General features: G+C 56.1%; 2 non-coding genes and 1 pseudogene across 2 annotated transcripts; all 3 read left to right on the top strand.

Annotated features, from left to right (window-relative positions):
• Window positions 1-6,889: 6,889 nt before the first annotated feature.
• Window positions 6,890-8,699, top strand: LOC144413308 (small subunit ribosomal RNA). Its single transcript, XR_013469342.1, has one exon. It is a non-coding gene; the product is annotated as a small subunit ribosomal RNA (ribosomal RNA).
• A 298-nt stretch (window positions 8,700-8,997) lies between these two features.
• On the top strand, window positions 8,998-9,151 carry LOC144413180 (5.8S ribosomal RNA). Its single transcript, XR_013469217.1, has one exon. It is a non-coding gene; the product is annotated as a 5.8S ribosomal RNA (ribosomal RNA).
• Window positions 9,152-9,439: 288 nt separating this feature from the next.
• LOC144413517 (large subunit ribosomal RNA) overlaps window positions 9,440-10,000 on the top strand; it is a 3,695-nt pseudogene continuing 3,134 nt past the window's right edge.

Below are 10,000 nucleotides of genomic sequence, written 5' to 3'. Positions count from 1 at the left end.
CGGGGCCGGTCGGAGCGCACCCTTTTCTCGGTGGCTGGCGGGCGAGAGAGTGCTGCGTCGCCGGCATCGGCGTCGAAAGAAGCCGAGCCGAAAAAAGTTAAAGTACAAACGTGCAAGCATACTAACCTAACCCTAGGTAAGGCATGTCAGAGCGAAAGACAGTAATTTCGAATGAGCCAAGAAAGAGCGGTGCGGGGCCGGTCGGAGCGCACCCTTTTCTCGGTGGCTGGCGGGCGAGAGAGTGCTGCGTCGCCGGCATCGGCGTCGAAAGAAGCCGAGCCGAAAAAAGTTAAAGTACAAACGTGCAAGCATACTAACCTAACCCTAGGTAAGGCATGTCAGAGCGAAAGACAGTAATTTCGAATGAGCCAAGAAAGAGCGGTGCGGGGCCGGTCGGAGCGCACCCTTTTCTCGGTGGCTGGCGGGCGAGAGAGTGCTGCGTCGCCGGCATCGGCGTCGAAAGAAGCCGAGCCGAAAAAAGTTAAAGTACAAACGTGCAAGCATACTAACCTAACCCTAGGTAAGGCATGTCAGAGCGAAAGACAGTAATTTCGAATGAGCCAAGAAAGAGCGGTGCGGGGCCGGTCGGAGCGCACCCTTTTCTCGGTGGCTGGCGGGCGAGAGAGTGCTGCGTCGCCGGCATCGGCGTCGAAAGAAGCCGAGCCGAAAAAAGTTAAAGTACAAACGTGCAAGCATACTAACCTAACCCTAGGTAAGGCATGTCAGAGCGAAAGACAGTAATTTCGAATGAGCCAAGAAAGAACGGTGCGGGGCCGGTCGGAGCGCACCCTTTTCTCGGTGGCTGGCGGGCGAGAGAGTGCTAACCTAACCCTAGGTAAGGCATGTCAGAGCGAAAGACAGTAATTTCGAATGAGCCAAGAAAGAGCGGTGCGGGGCCGGTCGGAGCGCACCCTTTTCTCGGTGGCTGGCGGGCGAGAGAGTGCTGCGTCGCCGGCATCGGCGTCGAAAGAAGCCGAGCCGAAAAAAGTTAAAGTACAAACGTGCAAGCATACTAACCTAACCCTAGGTAAGGCATGTCAGAGCGAAAGACAGTAATTTCGAATGAAATCGGTCGGCCGGTCGGAGCGCACCCTTTTCTCGGTGGCTGGCGGGCGAGAGAGTACTAACCTAACCCTAGGTAAGGCATGTCAGAGCGAAAGACAGTAATTTCGAATGAGCCAAGAAAGAGCGGTGCGGGGCCGGTCGGAGCGCACCCTTTTCTCGGTGGCTGGCGGGCGAGAGAGTGCTGCGTCGCCGGCATCGGCGTCGAAAGAAGCCGAGCCGAAAAAAGTTAAAGTACAAACGTGCAAGCATACTAACCTAACCCTAGGTAAGGCATGTCAGAGCGAAAGACAGTAATTTCGAATGAGCCAAGAAAGAGCGGTGCGGGGCCGGTCGGAGCGCACCCTTTTCTCGGTGGCTGGCGGGCGAGAGAGTGCTGCGTCGCCGGCATCGGCGTCGAAAGAAGCCGAGCCGAAAAAAGTTAAAGTACAAACGTGCAAGCATACTAACCTAACCCTAGGTAAGGCATGTCAGAGCGAAAGACAGTAATTTCGAATGAGCCAAGAAAGAGCGGTGCGGGGCCGGTCGGAGCGCACCCTTTTCTCGGTGGCTGGCGGGCGAGAGAGTGCTGCGTCGCCGGCATCGGCGTCGAAAGAAGCCGAGCCGAAAAAAGTTAAAGTACAAACGTGCAAGCATACTAACCTAACCCTAGGTAAGGCATGTCAGAGCGAAAGACAGTAATTTCGAATGAGCCAAGAAAGAGCGGTGCGGGGCCGGTCGGAGCGCACCCTTTTCTCGGTGGCTGGCGGGCGAGAGAGTGCTGCGTCGCCGGCATCGGCGTCGAAAGAAGCCGAGCCGAAAAAAGTTAAAGTACAAACGTGCAAGCATACTAACCTAACCCTAGGTAAGGCATGTCAGAGCGAAAGACAGTAATTTCGAATGAGCCAAGAAAGAGCGGTGCGGGGCCGGTCGGAGCGCACCCTTTTCTCGGTGGCTGGCGGGCGAGAGAGTGCTGCGTCGCCGGCATCGGCGTCGAAAGAAGCCGAGCCGAAAAAAGTTAAAGTACAAACGTGCAAGCATACTAACCTAACCCTAGGTAAGGCATGTCAGAGCGAAAGACAGTAATTTCGAATGAGCCAAGAAAGAGCGGTGCGGGGCCGGTCGGAGCGCACCCTTTTCTCGGTGGCTGGCGGGCGAGAGAGTGCTGCGTCGCCGGCATCGGCGTCGAAAGAAGCCGAGCCGAAAAAAGTTAAAGTACAAACGTGCAAGCATACTAACCTAACCCTAGGTAAGGCATGTCAGAGCGAAAGACAGTAATTTCGAATGAGCCAAGAAAGAGCGGTGCGGGGCCGGTCGGAGCGCACCCTTTTCTCGGTGGCTGGCGGGCGAGAGAGTGCTGCGTCGCCGGCATCGGCGTCGAAAGAAGCCGAGCCGAAAAAAGTTAAAGTACAAACGTGCAAGCATACTAACCTAACCCTAGGTAAGGCATGTCAGAGCGAAAGACAGTAATTTCGAATGAGCCAAGAAAGAGCGGTGCGGGGCCGGTCGGAGCGCACCCTTTTCTCGGTGGCTGGCGGGCGAGAGAGTGCTGCGTCGCCGGCATCGGCGTCGAAAGAAGCCGAGCCGAAAAAAGTTAAAGTACAAACGTGCAAGCATACTAACCTAACCCTAGGTAAGGCATGTCAGAGCGAAAGACAGTAATTTCGAATGAGCCAAGAAAGAGCGGTGCGGGGCCGGTCGGAGCGCACCCTTTTCTCGGTGGCTGGCGGGCGAGAGAGTGCTGCGTCGCCGGCATCGGCGTCGAAAGAAGCCGAGCCGAAAAAAGTTAAAGTACAAACGTGCAAGCATACTAACCTAACCCTAGGTAAGGCATGTCAGAGCGAAAGACAGTAATTTCGAATGAGCCAAGAAAGAGCGGTGCGGGGCCGGTCGGAGCGCACCCTTTTCTCGGTGGCTGGCGGGCGAGAGAGTGCTGCGTCGCCGGCATCGGCGTCGAAAGAAGCCGAGCCGAAAAAAGTTAAAGTACAAACGTGCAAGCATACTAACCTAACCCTAGGTAAGGCATGTCAGAGCGAAAGACAGTAATTTCGAATGAGCCAAGAAAGAGCGGTGCGGGGCCGGTCGGAGCGCACCCTTTTCTCGGTGGCTGGCGGGCGAGAGAGTGCTGCGTCGCCGGCATCGGCGTCGAAAGAAGCCGAGCCGAAAAAAGTTAAAGTACAAACGTGCAAGCATACTAACCTAACCCTAGGTAAGGCATGTCAGAGCGAAAGACAGTAATTTCGAATGAGCCAAGAAAGAGCGGTGCGGGGCCGGTCGGAGCGCACCCTTTTCTCGGTGGCTGGCGGGCGAGAGAGTGCTGCGTCGCCGGCATCGGCGTCGAAAGAAGCCGAGCCGAAAAAAGTTAAAGTACAAACGTGCAAGCATACTAACCTAACCCTAGGTAAGGCATGTCAGAGCGAAAGACAGTAATTTCGAATGAGCCAAGAAAGAGCGGTGCGGGGCCGGTCGGAGCGCACCCTTTTCTCGGTGGCTGGCGGGCGAGAGAGTGCTGCGTCGCCGGCATCGGCGTCGAAAGAAGCCGAGCCGAAAAAAGTTAAAGTACAAACGTGCAAGCATACTAACCTAACCCTAGGTAAGGCATGTCAGAGCGAAAGACAGTAATTTCGAATGAGCCAAGAAAGAGCGGTGCGGGGCCGGTCGGAGCGCACCCTTTTCTCGGTGGCTGGCGGGCGAGAGAGTGCTGCGTCGCCGGCATCGGCGTCGAAAGAAGCCGAGCCGAAAAAAGTTAAAGTACAAACGTGCAAGCATACTAACCTAACCCTAGGTAAGGCATGTCAGAGCGAAAGACAGTAATTTCGAATGAGCCAAGAAAGAGCGGTGCGGGGCCGGTCGGAGCGCACCCTTTTCTCGGTGGCTGGCGGGCGAGAGAGTGCTGCGTCGCCGGCATCGGCGTCGAAAGAAGCCGAGCCGAAAAAAGTTAAAGTACAAACGTGCAAGCATACTAACCTAACCCTAGGTAAGGCATGTCAGAGCGAAAGACAGTAATTTCGAATGAGCCAAGAAAGAACGGTGCGGGGCCGGTCGGAGCGCACCCTTTTCTCGGTGGCTGGCGGGCGAGAGAGTGCTAACCTAACCCTAGGTAAGGCATGTCAGAGCGAAAGACAGTAATTTCGAATGAGCCAAGAAAGAGCGGTGCGGGGCCGGTCGGAGCGCACCCTTTTCTCGGTGGCTGGCGGGCGAGAGAGTGCTGCGTCGCCGGCATCGGCGTCGAAAGAAGCCGAGCCGAAAAAAGTTAAAGTACAAACGTGCAAGCATACTAACCTAACCCTAGGTAAGGCATGTCAGAGCGAAAGACAGTAATTTCGAATGAAATCGGTCGGCCGGTCGGAGCGCACCCTTTTCTCGGTGGCTGGCGGGCGAGAGAGTACTAACCTAACCCTAGGTAAGGCATGTCAGAGCGAAAGACAGTAATTTCGAATGAGCCAAGAAAGAGCGGTGCGGGGCCGGTCGGAGCGCACCCTTTTCTCGGTGGCTGGCGGGCGAGAGAGTGCTGCGTCGCCGGCATCGGCGTCGAAAGAAGCCGAGCCGAAAAAAGTTAAAGTACAAACGTGCAAGCATACTAACCTAACCCTAGGTAAGGCATGTCAGAGCGAAAGACAGTAATTTCGAATGAGCCAAGAAAGAGCGGTGCGGGGCCGGTCGGAGCGCACCCTTTTCTCGGTGGCTGGCGGGCGAGAGAGTGCTGCGTCGCCGGCATCGGCGTCGAAAGAAGCCGAGCCGAAAAAAGTTAAAGTACAAACGTGCAAGCATACTAACCTAACCCTAGGTAAGGCATGTCAGAGCGAAAGACAGTAATTTCGAATGAGCCAAGAAAGAGCGGTGCGGGGCCGGTCGGAGCGCACCCTTTTCTCGGTGGCTGGCGGGCGAGAGAGTGCTGCGTCGCCGGCATCGGCGTCGAAAGAAGCCGAGCCGAAAAAAGTTAAAGTACAAACGTGCAAGCATACTAACCTAACCCTAGGTAAGGCATGTCAGAGCGAAAGACAGTAATTTCGAATGAGCCAAGAAAGAGCGGTGCGGGGCCGGTCGGAGCGCACCCTTTTCTCGGTGGCTGGCGGGCGAGAGAGTGCTGCGTCGCCGGCATCGGCGTCGAAAGAAGCCGAGCCGAAAAAAGTTAAAGTACAAACGTGCAAGCATACTAACCTAACCCTAGGTAAGGCATGTCAGAGCGAAAGACAGTAATTTCGAATGAGCCAAGAAAGAGCGGTGCGGGGCCGGTCGGAGCGCACCCTTTTCTCGGTGGCTGGCGGGCGAGAGAGTGCTGCGTCGCCGGCATCGGCGTCGAAAGAAGCCGAGCCGAAAAAAGTTAAAGTACAAACGTGCAAGCATACTAACCTAACCCTAGGTAAGGCATGTCAGAGCGAAAGACAGTAATTTCGAATGAGCCAAGAAAGAGCGGTGCGGGGCCGGTCGGAGCGCACCCTTTTCTCGGTGGCTGGCGGGCGAGAGAGTGCTGCGTCGCCGGCATCGGCGTCGAAAGAAGCCGAGCCGAAAAAAGTTAAAGTACAAACGTGCAAGCATACTAACCTAACCCTAGGTAAGGCATGTCAGAGCGAAAGACAGTAATTTCGAATGAGCCAAGAAAGAGCGGTGCGGGGCCGGTCGGAGCGCACCCTTTTCTCGGTGGCTGGCGGGCGAGAGAGTGCTGCGTCGCCGGCATCGGCGTCGAAAGAAGCCGAGCCGAAAAAAGTTGAAGTACAAACGTGCAAGCATACTAACCTAACCCTAGGTAAGGCATGTCAGAGCGAAAGACAGTAATTTCGAATGAGCCAAGAAAGAGCGGTGCGGGGCCGGTCGGAGCGCACCCTTTTCTCGGTGGCTGGCGGGCGAGAGAGTGCTGCGTCGCCGGCATCGGCGTCGAAAGAAACCGAGCCGAAAAAAGTTAAAGTACAAACGTGCAAGCATACTAACCTAACCCTAGGTAAGGCATGTCAGAGCGAAAGACAGTAATTTCGAATGAGCCAAGAAAGAGCGGTGCGGGGCCGGTCGGAGCGCACCCTTTTCTCGGTGGCTGGCGGGCGAGAGAGTGCTGCGTCGCCGCCATCGGCGTCGAAAGAAGCCGAGCCGAAAAAAGTTAAAGTACAAACGTGCAAGCATACTAACCTAACCCTAGGTAAGGCATGTCAGAGCGAAAGACAGTAATTTCGAATGAGCCAAGAAAGAGCGGTGCGGGGCCGGTCGGAGCGCACCCTTTTCTCGGTGGCTGGCGGGCGAGAGAGTGCTGCGTCGCCGGCATCGGCGTCGAAAGAAACCGAGCCGAAAAAAGTTAAAGTACAAACGTGCAAGCATACTAACCTAACCCTAGGTAAGGCATGTCAGAGCGAAAGACAGTAATTTCGAATGAGCCAAGAAAGAGCGGTGCGGGGCCGGTCGGAGCGCACCCTTTTCTCGGTGGCTGGCGGGCGAGAGAGTGCTGCGTCGCCGGCATCGGCGTCGAAAGAAGCCGAGCCAAAAAAAGTTAAAGTACAAACGCGATGCTAATGAGCGAGCCGTTGTCTCGACTAATATGTAGGGGGCGTTCGATCGAGCGTCTGGCTTGAGCGCTTGTCGGCCTAGCAGAACGGTCGCATTGTTATGCCCGGGTTTTAGGCACCGCTGCAGGCGGCCGGCAGAGCTCTTGTTTGTGCGAAACTGAATGGATCGAGCCCGAGAGAGGGCGAGCAAAGAAAAAACGCAAATCGCTCCGCCTGGCACCGCCGGCGAGAGCGTGGACGTCGCGGCCAGCGACTGTCGAAGCTGAGTACGGCCGCAGGCGATCGCCTCGGTCTTAAACGAATGCGACGAGCACGCGCCGGGCGGCCCAGCAAGGGCCGAGCGCAGCTGTCGCAGCTATCTGGTTGATCCTGCCAGTAGTGATATGCTTGTCTCAAAGATTAAGCCATGCAGGTGCAAGTACGAGTTCTCGTAAAGCGAAACTGCGAATGGCTCATTAAATCAGTCTTGGTTTATTTGGTCTCGTAAGCGAAGTGGATAACTGTGGTAATTCTAGAGCTAATACATGCATTAAGCGCCGACTTCGGGAGGCGCGCTTTTATCAGATCAAAACCGACCGGGTTCGTCCTGTGACGTTTGATGACTCTGGATAACCACGCGGATCGTACGGTCTCTGCACCGACGACGTATCATTCAAGTGTCTGCCCTATCAACTGTCGAAGGTACGCTACGTGCCTACCTTTGTGATAACGGGTAACGGGGAATCAGGGTTCGATTCCGGAGAGGGAGCCTGAGAAACGGCTACCACATCCAAGGAAGGCAGCAGGCGCGCAAATTACCCATTCCCGACACGGGGAGGTAGTGACGAAAAATAACAATACAGGACTCTAACGAGGCCCTGTAATTGGAATGAGTACATCCTAAAACTCTTAACGAGTATCCATTGGAGGGCAAGTCTGGTGCCAGCAGCCGCGGTAATTCCAGCTCCAACAGTGTATGCTAAAGTTGTTGCGGTTGAAAAGCTCGTAGTTGGATTTTGGGCGAGCGCCGCCGGTCCGTCGCAAGGCGTGTCACTGGTTGCGTTCGCCTCACCTTCGGTTCTCCGTCGGTGCTCTTGACTGAGTGTCGGCGGTGGCCGATAAGTTTACTTTGAAAAAATTAGAGTGTTCAAAGCAGGCTGTTCGCCTGCATAGTGTTGCATGGAATAATGGAATAGGACCTCGGTTCTATTTTGTTGGTTTTCGGAGCACGAGGTAATGATTAAGAGGGACAGACGGGGGCGTCCGTACTCTGCCGTTAGAGGTGAAATTCTTGGATCGGCGGAAGACGAACTACTGCGAAAGCATTCGCCAAGAATGTTTTCTTTAATCAAGAGCGAAAGTCAGAGGTTCGAAGACGATCAGATACCGTCCTAGTTCTGACTATAAACGATGCCAACTAGCGATCGGGAGGCGTTACCATGACGACCTTTCCGGCAGCTTCCGGGAAACCAAAGTCTTTGGGTTCCGGGGGAAGTATGGTTGCAAAGCTGAAACTTAAAGGAATTGACGGAAGGGCACCACCAGGAGTGGAGCCTGCGGCTTAATTTGACTCAACACGGGGAAACTCACCCGGCCCGGACACAGGTAGGATTGACAGATTGAGAGCTCTTTCTTGATTCTGTGGGTGGTGGTGCATGGCCGTTCTTAGTTGGTGGAGCGATTTGTCTGGTTAATTCCGATAACGAACGAGACTCTGGCATGCTAAATAGTTACGCGACCTTCTCGGTCGGCGTCTAACTTCTTAGAGGGACTAGTGGCGTTTAGCCACACGAGATTGAGCAATAACAGGTCTGTGATGCCCTTAGATGTCCGGGGACGCACGCGCGCTACACTGAGTGAAGCAGCGAGTGTCTAACCTAGGCCGAAAGGTCCGGGTAACCCGTTGAACCTCATTCGTGATTGGGATAGGGACTTGCAATTGTTTCCCTTGAACGAGGAATTCCCAGTAAGCGCAAGTCATCAACTTGCGTTGATTACGTCCCTGCCCTTTGTACACACCGCCCGTCGCTACTACCGATTGAATGGTTTAGTGAGATCCTTGGATCGGCCCCGTCGCGGCTGGCAACGGCCGCGTCGGCGTGTCGAGAAGACGATCAAACTTGATCATTTAGAGGAAGTAAAAGTCGTAACAAGGTTTCCGTAGGTGAACCTGCGGAAGGATCATTACCGAAGGTGGTGGTAGGCCCCGGCCGACCGCGCACTGAATTGTCTTTGGGTGCCGCCGAGAGGGCGGCCGTCAATCGGGGTTCCGCCCCGTGCGACACGCGTAACACGTTGGCATAGCAAGGCAGCCGAGTGCGATGGTGGCTTCTGGGCACCGCGCTCGATGTGCCGCCGGCCCAGCCCGGCGGTCGCTCGGCGCCGTTTGTTGGTGTTTTTGTGCAGTTGTTGTCGGTGGTGGTTTTGTGGTCGATCCCACAGTGTGACGTCCGCGCGCTTCGGCGCCGGGCGAAACGTCGAGGACGACTCTTAACGGTGGATCACTCGGCTCGCGAGTCGATGAAGGACGCAGCCAAGTGCGAGAAGTAATGTGAATTGCAGAACACATTGAACGTCGACCTTCTGAACGCGAATTGCGGTCTCGGGTCAATCCCGGGACCGCGTCTGCCTCAGGGTCGCGTTCGTCCTCACCCGAGGGCCGTCGCCTGGCCTCTGCGAAGACGGCCGGGCGTCGCCCCAAGTTGAAGCGGTCGCCGAGCTTTCTCGGCGCGACCGCGTGTCCCGTACACCGCCGGCCCCTCGACGTGTTCAACTACGTTCGAGGGGCGGGTCCAGGTCGGTCGGTCCGGTCACGAGATCAAGACCGACCGTGGGCCAAGGCGGCGACGGTACGCGCTCGGTCGGCGCCGGCGGCGACGACTTGCGATGCCAGCGGGCCGTGTAAGAAGCGGCCCGCTTGACACATACGACCTGAGTTCAGGCGAGAGCACCCGCTGAATTTAAGCATATTATTAAGCGGAGGAAAAGAAACCAACAGGGATTCCCTGAGTAACGGCGAGTGAACCGGGAAGAGTCCAGCGTCGAATCTGCTCGCTTTTCGAGCGCGCCGAGTTGTGACGTACGGAAGTCCCAGTGCGGCTGACGGCGAGCGCCGGTGTCCTTCTGATCGAGGCCTCGTCCCACGGCGGGTGTTAGGCCCATAGGGGCGCTTGCCTTGGCCGCTTCGGGTCTTCTCGGAGTCGGGTTGTTTGGGAATGCAGCCCAAAGCGGGTGGTAAACTCCACCTAAGACTAAATACGGTCGCGAGACCGATAGCGGACAAGTACCGTGAGGGAAAGTTGAAAAGCACTTTGAAGAGAGAGTTCAAGAGTACGTGAAACCGTTGAGAGGCAAACGGGAGGGCCCGTCAGGTCGCCGGCTCGCTTTCAGTTGGGTGCGGGGGCGCGCCGTCTCGGTTCGCGGACGCTTAAGGCGCCGCTGCCGAGTCGGCTCGCGCACCGTCTCAGCGCACTAGCGACCGGCGCGGG

This window comes from Styela clava, chromosome 15 (assembly GCF_964204865.1).
Source record: "Styela clava chromosome 15, kaStyClav1.hap1.2, whole genome shotgun sequence".
In the NCBI taxonomy this organism is placed as follows: Eukaryota; Metazoa; Chordata; class Ascidiacea; order Stolidobranchia; family Styelidae; genus Styela; species Styela clava.
The sequence above is the reverse complement of the archived record's forward strand: the minus strand, read 5'-3'. Positions and strand labels throughout refer to the sequence as shown.